This window comes from Pseudopodoces humilis, chromosome 5 (genome assembly GCF_049639895.1).
Source record: "Pseudopodoces humilis isolate 2021_Gansu_Grassland_sample_001 chromosome 5, ASM4963989v1, whole genome shotgun sequence".
Taxonomy (NCBI): Eukaryota; Metazoa; Chordata; class Aves; order Passeriformes; family Paridae; genus Pseudopodoces; species Pseudopodoces humilis.
This window is the reverse complement of record NC_142204.1, coordinates 38,718,555-38,733,711: the sequence shown is the minus strand read 5'-3', so window position 1 is coordinate 38,733,711 and position 15,157 is coordinate 38,718,555. Positions and strand designations below refer to the sequence as shown.

Below are 15,157 nucleotides of genomic sequence, written 5' to 3'. Positions count from 1 at the left end.
GGAGAGCGGCAGCATCCAGCAGCCCCGCGGCCTGCGGGCCCTGCCCCCAGCACTGGGCCGCGTCTCCCGCGGGAGGCGGAGGGAGCGTAGCCGACAGAGCCTCGTTGCTCCTTCCTCCTCCCCTTCCTCCCCGTCCCCCTCAGCCCCTCCGCAGGGCCGGGCCGTTGCGGGCGGTGCAGCGGCGCTGCCCCCGCCCCTCGGCGCTGGCGGCCGGGCCGAGCGGCGGCGGGGTCACGGCGGCGGCCGGGTCAGAGGGTAAAGGTTGCTCCCCCAGCATCCTCCGTGCTGGATACTCAGCCATCTTGGATTCGCGGGACAAGAAAATTCATGCGGTGAGTCCGGCCCCGGCCGCCCCTCCCCGGCCCCGCCGCCGACCCGGGCCTTGCCGCCGTCCCGGCCGCGGCCCGATGTGGGAGGCCCGGGCGGCGGCGCGGCCCTCGGCGGGGCTCGGTGGGCCTGGGGCCGCCCTACCGGGTTTCCGTTTGCTTTTGTCTCCGAGGGGGAGCGGGGGGGACGCGCGGCGCCCGAGCCGGGGGCGCAGCCGCAGGCCCGCCCCGCCCCCCCCCCCCCCGCCCCCCCCCGCGGCCGCGGGCGGCGCGGCCCCCTGGGCGCCGCCCTGGGGCCGGGCGAGGCCGCGGCCCGGCGGTGTCCGGGCCCCGCATCCTTGCGGCCGCCGTTGGCAGCTCGCCCTGCGGCCCGCTCGGCCCGCCCGAACGCCTTCTTCCCGCCGCCGCCCCGGCGGCTGCTACCGGGCCTTCCCTGTCCCACCGAGCCCGGCCCTGCGGGGCTGCACGGCCGCCCTCCCGCCGCCTTCCCCGGGCCCGGCGCCGGGGCAGCGGAACCTGCCGCCCACGGCCGGGGCTACGCCGGCCCCGCGCTCCGCCGAGCGGCCGTGCGGCCTGCGCCGCGGGCCCCGGGCGGAGAAAGGGGGTGAGACGGGGTTGCTGCTGGCTAGCTTTCGGTTGAATTTTAAATTATTATTTTTTTTTATTTTTGCCGGCGCCTGTTTCACTCTCCTCCTGGCGGCGGTTAAGGCGGTGTGTAAACAGGTTCTGGCTTTCCCTCGGACGTGTTTGTAAAACAAGCTTGAAAGGAGATAGAGCGCGGTCGCCGGAGGAAGGAACGAGCCTTCCCCTGCCCGCCTGAGAGGCAATGACAAGGTCTGGCGTGAAACTGACCCGTACTGGGAGAGGAGGTGGCACAGGGTGACAGGTTAGGGATAAGAGCGGGGATAGTAGGGCGGTGGGGAAAGATTCGAGGGCCAATGTTAGCAGTCTAGTTAGTATATGTATGTTCCTGGTGAAAACAAGGTACCAGTTAGTGGGTATTCTCGGTTTTAGGCTGTTTTTTTCTTAGTGAAGTTACAGGTAACTTTGTTTTGGAAGCTCTGTAATGTGGGAAAATGAAAATATGCTTGTATAAGATGTTAGTTGCTTCTGGTGCTTGCTCACATCTAACACAAGCATGTTTAATTTCTGCTGTGTCTTTTATCAGAGAAAAAGTTGTTTCCAACTTTGCACTGTTCTATCCCCAGGGGAGGAGGAGAACTTCCTGTGTATCTTTCGTAAATATATATGTGTGTGACTTGAATGTGTGAAGGAGACGCTCCTGTGTGCCTGCACAGCAGCAACATCTGCTGCTGGTGACTGGCTGCTAGTCTTAACTCTTCAGCTGGGGAAAAATAGATTAAGATGATCAAACCTGCTGTCATATCTGTTATTGGAAAACTTTGTTTTGGGAAAGTTGGATTTGTTTCAGACTGTTCGGACTTGTGAAGACCTGCAAGAGCAAAATAATTGTAGAAGTTTATATTGCAAAGGCATCTTATTTTGGACCTGGAAGAATGGTTGTGTATGTGTTGATGTACTTTGAGTTCTCTTATAAAGACATTAATAGAACATAGCTCACAGGATCAGGTTTTGTGATCTTGAGCATGATGTATCTGTCCCATGTCTTTTTTTCCTCTTCTTTTTACCCCCAACTTCCACTGTTGTTGATGTTGAGTATTCAGCTGGTATGCTAAATTTCAAGGCGTTGACTGCTTCTGATTTTAGAAAGGGATTTGAATACTCACTTATCAAGAGCTGACTGACTTGACTTGCAAGTGTATTTCCGTTTTATTTTCAGGAAGTTGTTGATAAAGCTAAGAGTGTAGTAGTAGATAAACCTTGTCTACATATCTCTTCTAGAAACTTAATATTGCTGTCACAGTAATCATTGTTATTGCAACCTATTTGTGTGTCAGTTCCATCAAGAAATGAGAGAAAAGCCCTTGGCTAAACTGAAAATAAAGAAACCCCAGAAATTTATAATAAAAAATGGATTTGAATTCGCTTTAAAAGAACCTGATTTTAGTTAATTGTTATTTAGTGGAAAAAATAGGACAGTTGGTGTGTCCTGAAGTTTGATGCTAAAAAATTGTCCCTTAAGTGGATGTTTCCACCTGGAAATCTTGGTCTTTACTTCAGTTGTTTCACATGAAAATTTTATGTGCCTGCAGCGGACTGGTAGATCTCAGAAAGTATTTCTGTTTATTTTTTTATATTTCTAAATGCATTTCTGTCTAGATAAAGATTAACTCTGAAATCAGGAACATTATTGCTTTTTTAGCCTCTGTTGTAGTTTTCTTAAAAATTACCCTACTATTCATGTTGATGCAAGGTCTGTTGTGTAATTGCAAAGTTGTAACCTCATTATGGTTTTAAAGGGGCTGTGTATCATAAGTTTCTTTATTCAGAAATATCTTCCACCTCCTTTTTATGACCTCAAGAAGTGAATAGAACTTAAAAATGCACCATAGTTGAATTAAAACAGAGGTTTCTATCACCTGACTTTCTGACTTTATCTGGAAACTGATGAGAAATACTGAATGGCTTGTTTTCCTATGAGATAGTATAGAAAGTGCACCAAGTACAGAATTTTGTTCTGAAGGAAGTAAACCCCTGTATCTAACTTTTTAAAATTGTCTTCTCTTAAAGCTATAATGTGCGTGAATAAAAGACACCTTAAAAAATGTGTTATTTAAAAAAAAAAAACAACAAAAAATTCTTTAATTATGTGCTTATAAATGTTAGCTTAAATAGAAAGCCCTTTACCAGTTTCTATAGAAGTACAGTACTTTTAGGAAGTCAAATCAATATTTTTACTACAGATTTAAATGATTGCTCTGTAAATGATACAGTTTTTGTCATTTTAAATTACTGTTAGTACAGTATGCATGTAAATTTCAAGTATTGACAAAAGCATAGAAGTTGAAGTTAACTTCAATTTATCTGAGCTTTTGAGACATAAATAAGTAAAAAAATGTATGTCAGCATTTTACTATACAGAAGAAAACTGCTAATATACATTTGCTTGAAATTTATTTTTATGTCTCAGTTGCATTGCACTGAACAGTTCAATACAGCTTGTTTCAGTTGTCTTTTTTGAGTAGAATTGGCCTTTTTTCCCCCCTTGTTTTTTTTTTTTTTTTTCCTTTACAGATGTGCTTTAGCACATAGGTGCTGTGTTTGTTGGTCTCTTGACCTGGAAAAGCATATGAATACCTGAAAGTTTGTGTGTAGTCTCTTTTGACTTAAAAACACCTGCTTACATGCTGACAGTGAACTTTGTGCATGAGTTTTCAGGATGGATGGTGTATTTTGACAGCTAACTATGCTTTTATTGAGCATTATAATAGCGTAGGAAGAATTGTGTCAAATGAAAATGCTACACAGTAGGATATTTTAAATTGTCCTTGTGGAATTATTTTGGTTTTGGAGCAGGTGTGTATATACCAAGCATGGTCTGTGCTAATCAACAAGAGATTCTTACATAGGATTGAACATATTTTTGTGTTTGTATATGCAAAAATGGAACAAAAAAACCTAACCAAAAACCCAGCCATAAAATGTTCATATTGCTTATAATATATATTTTATCTTTCATTTTTAATACTTCATAAAATAGAATATTTTTGTTGTGGTGGTGTGCACTAGCTCATCTTCTGGTCTGTGTAATAGGCTCTAAGTCAAGGTGTAAGTGGTTCTTGCCTAAAGGGGTTACTGAGAAACCCTTAACTTGTCTTGATGTAGCATTGGTTATCAGTAGCATTACAGAAAAATGTGGATTATTTTTTCCCCTGACTTGGTTACTCTGCCATCTGATTGCTTTTTGCAGTGCTAATATGTATAATACCACAACTCTACGTATTTCCTAGGAGGATTCCTTTCAAATTATGCTGATAGGTTACGATTTGATTATAATGAAGACTTTTTTGAGACACATCCTTCTCTTGTTAAATTGCAGTGCAAGAGTTGTTAATCTTGAAATTCAGTAGTAAGTAAACCATTGTTTCTTCCTGTTTTCCTTTTGATTTGGGATGGGGGGATATTTTTAGGAATTATTTTTTACCCCATGTCACTTGGGATTTTTTTCCTTTTTTTTTTTTTTGTTTACTGAACTTCAGAAGCATTTTTAAAATCCTGCTTTCAGATTTTTTTGTTCTTGAGATTGATCAATGATGTTTGAATATAGGTCGCTGAAGTCAAGTTATTCATCATAAGGTGTAGTTTATTTAAACTGAAAACTGGTATAAAATGCTGCTGTATTTGTGGTAGATCAAATGGAAACTCTTACTTTGCATTGCTGTTGCTGAGCAGAGAGTAATCCATTGGGCTGAACTGGACTGTGTTTCTGTGTGAGTTACCTGTTGAAGTGGTGGGTTACTCTGGGTAAGTCATTTAACCAATTCATGGCCAAGTTCTACTCTGTGGTAGGAGGATAATGGGTTCCTGTGTTTCACTTGCCTGGTTCATGGCTTCTGTGGAACCACGCACCAGTAGCAGTTACTACATATAGTTAGCCAAAACAATGTTAACCCCCCAAAAAGATGGCTCTATACCAAGTTCAGTAGGTGGCAATTGTCTTGTTTGTCCTTACGTGTTTCAGAATGGCATGTCCACAATATTTTCATTACACTCTTAAATATGTGTGCATTTGGAAACAATAGCAGGGAGTTTACAGGGACCAAAAAGAGGTGGCCAACTATTTTTAAGATGTTAATATTTAGATTTGTAGGCAGTATCTTGGCAGACAAGTTTTTCTGAAGCTGTCTTTGTAACACAGATAATGATATTGTAATATCATATCTTTTCTGTCAGAGGGTTGTAGGAAACGCCTGTTTTGGTGTAAAATGAGCAACTAATGCTTGTGTCAGTGGATTGTGTACTTGTCTTGCAGTCTATATGACTGTGTGAGTTTTTGCTTTGAGCTTCAATGGAATAGTATTTTTCCCCTTCCAGCTTATTAAAATTGCATTGTTTGGGGCAGAATGACTATTCCCTGTAAGCATTTTTTATTTGAATTTTGAATACTATTCTTGCAAAGGAAATGTTGCCAGAGAATTGTAATGATGGAAAAAATGTCTGCCAATGTTCCTTCTGTTGCACTGCTATGTAGGGGACTTGTTTGGGTATATGCTTGAAGTCTTTTACCATTCAGTAGTGATGAGGTTTGTGAGAAAGTACTTGTTGCATATAAATATTTATTTTTTGGAAAAGTTTTAAAACAGGAAAACATGTGTGAAGCAGGTATTTTATATAATGACCGAGCAGGCTAAAAAAAATTTATGGAAGAAGGTCATCTCTTGAATGTTTGTACCGTGTGTTGTGATGTGGAGAAGTGGAAATCTGAAAGGTTTTCAAATAGAAATCAGCTGTAAGCAATGTCAACTTTTGAAAGACTGACAAGGTGATGAGCAGTTCTGAATGTTAAAGTACCTTGTGATGCTGTGTCCAACTGTGAAATGGTTTTACACGAAAAATCATTTTAATGAGATGTTTATTTATTGCAGTGTTGGTACTGTAGGTCTTGATACTTTGCTGTGTGGTGTACTTTTCCTAACATGTCAAAAGCACCATTGTAAGATAGAAAGGTATTTTATGTTGAAATCTTAATTTGTTGGTTTATTTTCTGGATGTGGATGCACATTTCCAGTCAGATCAAATTGATTAAGATCAGCATTACATATGACAGTAAGTCAGTATCACTTTTTATTTTATGGTGGAAGTCAAAGTAAATTCAGGAATTCAGGTTCGTTTGCTACTGTGGTATGGAGTTAATTTTTTTTGTTTGGTTGGTTTTTTTGGGGTTTTCTTTTGTGTGTGTTTTGTTTTTTGTTTTTGGAAACTTTGGCATTTTTAGGATGATATGTTTTGGTCAATAAATACATGTTTTGTTTCCCCCAATTTCCTGGAAGTTTAGTTAGGCAAGAGCATAAATGTTGTGAGACATCTATGATGGAGCAGGGACTACCAAAATTTCTTGCAAGGATAAAATTTCATTTTCAGGAATTTGGTGGTCTTCTGAGCTTACCTTTGGTCAGTGTATGTTGTGAATACCAGCAGGATATAGTTGATGGCAAGTAGTATTTTCATTGGTATTAGTATTTTAATTAGGAATTGCAAACTTTTAATATTAGATGTGATCCTAATTTTTTCTTGTTTCTGAAAGACATGCAACTAGTTTAAATGTCTTTTGTTTTTTTTTAAAGCAACTGGCTGTTCTTTTATGGTCCACAGGGTAGATTCAGTTTTTAATCTGAATTAGGTTTTATAGCAAGAGATCAGCAAAATCTTGAAAACTAGGATGACCAAATGTAGGTCTGGTTGGTAACCAGGAGTGACTCACTAAGAGCAGCATCTTTAACTCCCCCTTAACAATGTGTTCCAGTGTACAGCTGCTGGCCTCTTCTATAGTAATGAATACCTGCTTCTGCTGAGTCTAGTTATTAAAGCAAAACCATTTTGAGCAGTGTATTTTAAAACTTAGTAGACTAAAGGTACTTCACAGGCCCTGGTGTTAATGCTACTTAGGAGGGAGCCTGGAGAAGGGTAACAGAGGCTGAAAATGACTAAACACTGGTAGTAAATGAATAAACAGATAGTAGATATGCTGATATCTAGTAGATAGTAGATATAGTTGATAGTAGAATGTGCTTCATGGATTATTTTATGTTTTTACAAACATAAAAATTGCAAGAAACATAAAAAATTAAAATACAAGAAACATAAAAATTTAAAATAAATATATAGGCAACCCAGCTTTTGAGTTAACTCAAAAGTTAAGCGTTTAACTGAATTTATATAAATATGCTTCTATATGGAAACTGAAATCAGAAGGAGAAGTTAAGATTCGAATTATGGTCCTACAGACCTCATAAAATCGTGTCTAGGTGAAGGAAGGAATTTCAAATTAGTGCACCCTCTTGGAAAAGAAATAGTCAGACATGATCTGGTATGTATTCGGTAGGATGGCAGCTGGTTAAGCATGCTGTAAACACATGCAGACTTTCAGTGTCTGTACCACAACTCTTTTCCCGGATATGGGGGGAAAGTCACAAAGAGATGTGGAAAAGAAGGAAGTTAAGGGTTATCATGGTTTAAGTGTTAAGAAACAGAACAAATATTTAAGAAACTAATTTTTATTAATTCTGCTGCTCATAACAAAGATTTGTATGATTAATAGTGGGTTTTTGTGTTTTGGTTTGTTTTTTCTTTATCTACTGAATGTAAATTAAATTTTATAGTCTCAGATGGTTCAGTATTTTTGTGACTGTCAGGAGAGAACTTCAGTCTGGATCAAATCTAGTATTCTGCTCCAACTGAGCAATTGTTCTTTGTGCGTATTGATGTAACTGTCCGTGGCTCTGCAACAGATTCCAGTGCAGTACTTAATTTTGTAATGTGATTCTAAAAATAAGTGCATAGTCTTATGTAACACATCTTGTATTGTTAGCACCTAGAGGCTTCATCCCCACTGGTATGAAGTGGAACACAGCCTACATAATTTTTGATTGTGGGTATTTACATCTGAAATACTTTCTCTGTCAGTGTCTTATGGGCAAAGAGTAGCTTTGTTTTGGGAGTCATGTAGTAGTTTTAGGAATATCAGATATCTTGTTTGCATGGTGAAGTATGTTACTCCTTTGCCTATCTGAGCAAAACAACAGTTGGAAAGGTACTGTATAGTTCAGTAGACATTTGTTTCCCTAAAGCAGCTCTGTGGATTCCTGCTTACAGGTATGCGTGCTTTCTCAGAGCCCTCACTTAAATTGACTCTGCACTGGAACTGTAAGAGTTCTGAAAGTCTGTGGATGCTTCAGACATGAAAATGAGATGTTAATCATATTAGTGCAGCTTTGAGGGCAAACTTGAAATTGGCTTGAAAAGAAGGGTGATGTTTATGATCAAATTACACTATTCTGTTAGTTTCTGCATCATGTCTTGCTGATAGGATGACACCTGTACAGAGCAAAGGTGTCATATGTAAATAATTTAAGGGACAGAAATCAAATTTATCAAGAATTACAGCTTTATCTGAGGAACTTGGTTTTCATTTTTCACCACTTCTTGAAGTAGGCGCTATGCTTTTACATTAAGGGCACAGCTGAAATTTCAGAGGAGAGGATTGAAAGTTCATCTCAAAGTCTGAGGCCTAAACAGAGGCAACCATTCTTTATTCTGTTGGTGTCCCTCTAAAAGTTAATTTTCTATAGTATTATTTACTGATATCCCAAATGCTTCACTTTACAAGGTTCTTCTCTTCCCCTGAGAGGTCTGATACTTCAGTGGAGAATGAATGCAAAGGGATCTGAAGAAATAGATACTTGTAAAATGAAACAAACAGGTAATCTCTTGATTTGGTTGCATCTTTAACAATAAATGAGATGTTTTTAGATGCTTTTAATGATTGTTTTATCTGAACAATTCAAATTATTTAATTTTCTAGCAATATCTAGGCTAGGTAGATATAACTTTGGCTAGGTGGATATAACTTTGGGGCAGGGGGAGTGCTGTCCACCCTCAAACTTTCTTGTCAACTACGGGAGTAATCTGGAAAGACTGAAAATATAAAGCTTGATATTTATGACACCAGAAGCCCAAACTATAGTGTTAGGATTACCCTTGGCAAAGTATGGGTTACTTCTGTCCATCCTGAGGCCAAACAGCACATATACATATTCAGGTAGTTAGATAGGTGCTATTTCTAGAAGTGTAGGTTTTGTTCTCTGTGTAGAAAGGCTGAGACTGTTCCCCAGCCCCGGTGGAGCAGGTATGCACCTCTGATAGGCAAGGAGAAGGTAAGGTGGGTGAAGGAAGAGGCCTGTGTGCAGACCATGCCATGTTGTTCTGATCCTGGTGTGTCAGCCCAGGCCTAGCCTGTCACTTCATACTGTGCTTGTAGGGAAGAAATGCAGTATTGTTATAGCAAATATGTTTTTCTGCTCTGTCTGGTATTATTTCCTCTTTTTCTGGAGTAAGTGTCCAGGGAGCCAAATGCAAGAATAATGCATTGATTGTGTATTTCAGCATTTTTGTGCACAGTCTTTTTTTTTTTTTTAAAGTGTATCCCAAAGTTTGCTCACCACAGCTGTCTGTCATCTGTTTGTTCACTGGTAAGACTGCTAATGTGAAGTAGGTCCTGCACTGAGCTGTCTTGGCCTGGTTTGAGTAGGGCTGTGTCAGGAAAATGTTGGTATCACCAGGTTCATGAGGGATTGTTAAGTGAGAGGAGTTTCATGAAAAGAATGTGCCATTTATTTTTGTGTGGAGAATCCGTACACAGTTTTTACTTTAAACACTTAGTTGTCCTGCTAATATAATTTATCATTGTAAAGTTGGTGTGTTTATCCTTCACTCATCATATAACTTGATATTTATAAAAAGCTTCAGAGTTTTGTGGAAGATGGCATAACCTCCCTTTCCTGTCTAATTAAGCAAAACTTTGAAGTTTTATGTGAGGTTTATTCAATATCTGCCTTTTCGACTTGCAGCTTATAGAATGAATGGATAGTTATTTTATTGATTAACACAGGGTCAGAATGAGCTCACATCCCTCTAATGTTGCCCTTGCCATGGCATGCTATAAAATTGTGTGGGTATGTTTTGATCTTTCTGAGATATTAATATTTTGGTGGTGAACATGTTTTCTGTGAAAACTTTCAGTCACTAATAATTGTAGTGACACTCTAAAGTATCTGTTACTGTTTTCACTGGAAAAGCAAGAAGTGCATAACATCACAAGAGAATGACACATTTTGCGTAGAAGGTAAGCTTCTGAGATTGTTATGCATGAAGACCATTCAAAATAATTCAGTTGTCATTAAACTAATGCTGAAGCAGGAAAAAAAGTGAAAATGGTCTTGCTTAATCAGTTGCCCTCATGCTTTGTAGTGTCAAATCCAGAAGATATACCAAATTTTGCCTTGGTTTGCAAAAGAAAGTTCCCTTTTCTGGTGTGTTTCTTCTGTATGAATGCAATTTCCACAATTTGCCCACAGTGTAATTCTTTAATTTTTTCTCTCTCTTCTCTATTTTCCTCTCAGAGGTGGGAGTCCCATGGTGGTAGGGATGCTGTCTTAGAACAAGACAGACAGCTGCTAATAGAATGGGTTCCATTGCAAGGCCTTGTTGTTCCTGGGAAACATCACCAGGTCCTGCGCCTGTCAGCAGTCTGACTTCTGTGGAAACTGCCAAACTGCCAAAGTAAAATGGGAAAAAATCAGAATTATAAATGGGAAGGTTACAGATAAAAACGTGTCCCTTGAGTAAGAACTGGACTCCTAGTGATACCTTGTAATTACACATCCATTATGAGAATCTAATCTGAATTTGAGGTTTGAAGTGATAGAAATCTATGCAACACTGCTGAGATGGTCGTATTCTTCACATATTGCTTCTTTAATGTGAAATATGATTTACAGTCTTAGCTAGTAGAAGTTTAAATTTTTTTTCATTTTGTGTGAGAAGCTTTGAGTTGGGTTAGTACATAAACCTGGAGAGCTTGGTTCCATCCAGTCATGAAGGCTTCCCAGTGTTAATACAGGCACATTATGGTGAGGAGTAAAGTTTTGTGTGAAGACAGGGGTTTAGGTAAATGCAGGATATTCCAGGTAGCCTTTTTTTGTCTCCTGTACTCCCAGATTGCCTCTCTTTTTTTGCCTTAGGTATGCTTATGATTTGTTAGTTTGTTTTTGTTTGGGGTTTTTTTGTGCTTTTCTTACTCTTTCATCACTTCTTTTCACTGGGTTTCATTTCTTCCCCTGCAATTTAAGATGGAAAAGTGAAGTTTTGGATCACCTCATTGTTCTTCCTGATGCTTTGTTTTTGTATTGCAATGTTAGACTTGTCTCATTTTCAGTTCATAAACTGAGAGGGATATAAGTCACTGTTTAAATGACTGTTAGAAGTTTTCTTGCAAACAAACCCCTCCCTCAGTACATAAAACCCTGCTTCAGTGGCCATTAAAATTGCTAACTCGAGGGAATCTGAATTGAAGGAATTCTGGAATGAAGGTTTTCTTTCCCATCTTAACTCAGGTTCCATCTGCGTGTGACTGTTACACAGTTTTTTTTTATCAAATAGTGTTTTCCCCAGAGCACTCTAATCTCATTGATTAGAGAGGTTTTATGGTATTCTCACACTGAGGTTTTTCTTTTTTAATCCCGTTGTTCAGATCATGCTATCCAAAATTTTAGGCAAATACAGGATTGTTTTCTCTCCAATTTCTTCATTACAGTTTCATGGAAGTGCTTTATAATACGTTTTTGAAAAGTTACATTTTTATATTGCCTCACTGAAGTGACAGCCATACATTACAAATAGAGAAACTGAGATACTGGCTTAGTGTTTCATAACAGAAATACCTTCATTTAATTTGCAGCTGTAAATAGTTAATGCTTCTCCATGGACTCATGAAATATTTCAAGCAGAAGGCACTTGGGAAAATCTGTGTGTGGCTCCTTCAGCATTATTTAAAAAAAAAGAAATACAAACCTTAATGGACAGAAATGAAATTGGTTTACATATGTGGCATTTAAACATCTTAGCTGGACATGTTTTCTTTCTATAGTCTCTGTGTCATTAATTAGCAGAGGATGAAGGTGGATCTTGACAGTGGTCCCTGGTCCATTGGCCAAAAGAATGGGAAAATCCAGAAGGGGTGGGTGCAGGATCTGAGGCTCTGCATGCTGTAGTGTCTGGGTCTTTGGGATTCTCTGCCTACCCATCAGCATCTTACACATCTTTCTTTCTCCAATTTCTTTTTCTGTTTCTGTTCTGAACTTCAGTTCCTCTTCTGGTTTCCTCATCCCCCTGTGTTATAGCTATTCTCCTGATAGCACCCAAGTGGTATTTAAGACAATGACAAGCATTTCTCAGTCCTAGGATGACTGGTCCTTAGCTATCTTGTGGCTAAGCTTACATCCACACCATTGCACAGCAGTCCTGTGAGGAAGGGGAAATACGTTGTAGAACAGCAGAGAGCCTGCACTGCACGATCTCAGTGTAGCATGTGAGCAGGGTGGTGCAGAGCCTTGCAGCTGAAGCAGATTTGAGCAGGTCTTCATTGGGGTGGTATACAGTGGCTTCCTAAGAAGAGAACATACTGTACTTGTCACTGTTGCACAGCATTCAAGTGCTAGAGCATCCCAACATACTAGATTTTAAAATGTTTCCAGCTGGAGGGGGGTATTTTTCTGTTGAAAAACATTGAACTGTCTTAGCTGCTCTAAAAAATAATAAATTTGATCAGTTGGCCTGTAAGATGGTTAAAGGTTGTGTTTGGTTCTAAAAAGCTTATGCATTCTTTAATTTGGCCAAGTGAATGAATATGGGGTCATAATGACTAGTGTTATACAATACAATATTACTGCCTGTGCTTTCTCTAACATTTTAAGTTGGTCTTAATTTAGTAAGACTGAATTGATATGTTTTCATAGCTTTTTCTTCTTCCAAAGTAGTGCCTTTGAAGGTGATTTTAAACAAGGTCCATATTAAAGTGCATTTTGTGTGCATGCAATTTATTGTGCTGTTCTGAACATGAAGCATGAGATGAGCTATAGAAAATTTCTTGAAAATCCTTAGTTTAGAAATGTTTGCTTAAACTTTAAATTACAGGATTTTGTTCAGAATTCCCAACTTTAAAATATACAGTTTTCAGAGGGGGCTGTTTGCCCAAGATTTCTTTTGAAAATGGCTCTGGAGTTAAATGCTTAAAAAAAATATTTGATTTTTATTTTATTTTATTTTCTGAAAGGAAGTGTCACTTAAGGAGATAAGTTATGTCCATAGGAAAGTTTTTGATATTTTTAGAAATGGATTGGAAAGCAGTTAGCTGTAACTTCATAGTTAAGGAATGAATGCTATTGTTTGTGTTGTAAATGAAAATACTTTCTCTGTAAGGATATAGGAGGATTATGTCATGAGAAAAAGGGTGAAGCAATTAAAAGTGAAAGTGTTACAAGATGAGTGAATGTTCTCAGGTGAGGTGAAGATTGTAGTTTTATTTCATGTGTTCACCTGCATTAAAACCTACTGTGAAAATAGTAAAGATGTTTATTTAAGGAATATATGACTCATTTTCTCCACTTTTGTGTTTTACAAGTGAGACCTAATACCCAGACTCAGCTGTAAGTCCTTGGGTGTCAGCTATAAGATCCAGATCTATCCCACATATCTTTCTCCACTTAGTTTATTGATTTATTGCTCTTGAGTCTTCTGGCTTCAGCTGGCTAACAGGTAGGCATGTAGGCCTCTGCAAGTCCAGGTGAAGAAGCACGAGAACTTGGGTATCCTTGAAAATGCGTGCATACAGAAGTGAGCATTTGCTCTGTTAATGAATGTGCGTAATGGAAAGAGTGCGTGTTATGGCAATGTGTAAAACAGGAGACATCGTAAATGTTGCTGTACCCTTGTCTTCCTTTTCAGACTGTGCTTGTGGCAATACACATGCAGCCAGTCTTAATGTTGTGCAGATATGCTGCAAATAATCAGGGATTTTCACTAGGATGGACTTAAAGCATGTGAGTTGCTGAAATAAAGCTTCCCTTTTTATGCTTCAGTTTCCACATGGGTTTTTTTTTGTTATTATGCAGGTCTTGTTTTCTGTGTGTAACCCAAGATTTTGGTAAGAATCTTCTATGTAAATAGGCAGTAGAGCTGTTAGACCTGTGCTAAAGCATAAGAACCCTAATAAACCTGGTATCATTATAGCAATTACAGTATAATAATGATTGAGAAACCTTTGAATGATCTTAGAAAAACCCTGCAAAAACCCAAAACCAGACCCTGTGCAACAGTGTATAGTCAGTAGGATCCCTATAGGATTGCACATTTTTTGAAGACTGCCTCTAATGTGCCTGTGTGAGTAGTGATTATCGAGATGTCAAATGAGAATATGGTTAGCATATTTTCCTGTTAGGGATCAGTTCTTGACTTGTATTTTCATCTCCCCCACTCTGTCGTCCTTCCTGTGTTATGGTGCTTGTCCTTCTTGGTGAAGGGCCTGTATTGAATTATGGTTTGTTTACAGGCTCTTCACAGGCTGTTTACTGCCTGCTTTTTAGGCACAATGCCTCTGGGATCCTTCCTCTTCAGCCTTCTTTGTCTGGCAAAACCAGAGTTTGTACTTCAGAAAATTTATTTAGATTCTTTTGGTTGAGAGATAATTTTTTGATGTATAATTTTATAAGGATGTGCAGTGTTGCTTTTGCAATGTGTGCTTCCTCTTTCAGATGCATATATGAATGTTTACCAGTTCTGACTAAAAAGTGTGTTTCAGTTTCATGCTTTTTTTTTAAAAAAATTAATCAGAATGGTATAAATTGGATTAGGAGTAGAACATTCAGAATAAAAAGTATGCAATATATAATTTTTGCTCAATGACTCAGTGTCCTCTCTACTTGTGCACTTCTCTTGAGATCTATTGTGAGAAGGTATCTACTGGGCCACCATGCTGTCAGTACGAAGTTAACTCAAGGTGCAGACTTTGCTTGCAAAAACCTCCTTAAAATATGAGCTGTACTATTTGCCACCAGTTTGTGTGTCCTAAGAAAGTTCAAAATCAGGCTACATTGTTTCCCACTTTTTTTCAGTGCTTTTTTTATTGTGTTTTTTTATTTTATTGTTTATTATTTTATTTTTATTATTTTATTGGGTTTTTTTTTCCAAGTATGTAATGTATTCAAGAATTATATTACATTACGAGTTTTGTCAGTGGTAATTTATCTTTCTGATGTTTTTGTTCTTTAAAATGTCTATTAAGCTTTCTAAGTGTAAAAATATGCTTGATACTGATGGGCTTACATAAACTGGTGGACTTGCAAATAAAGAGGTAC

At 39.1% G+C, this 15,157-nt stretch overlaps 1 protein-coding gene across 2 annotated transcripts in view; it reads left to right on the top strand.

The window, feature by feature from the left end:
• The first annotated feature begins 208 nt into the window (after positions 1-208).
• The window catches only part of CNOT2 (CCR4-NOT transcription complex subunit 2), an 82,259-nt gene continuing 67,310 nt past the window's right edge, over positions 209-15,157 (top strand). Inside the window, exon 1 of one of the 2 annotated variants that reach the window (XM_014249062.2) lies at positions 209-332. The gene's annotated coding sequence lies outside the window, so the exon portion shown is untranslated. Of the gene's footprint in view, positions 333-1,141; positions 1,161-15,157 lie in introns of those variants that run through there. The other variant, XM_088055779.1, reaches the window with a different exon arrangement.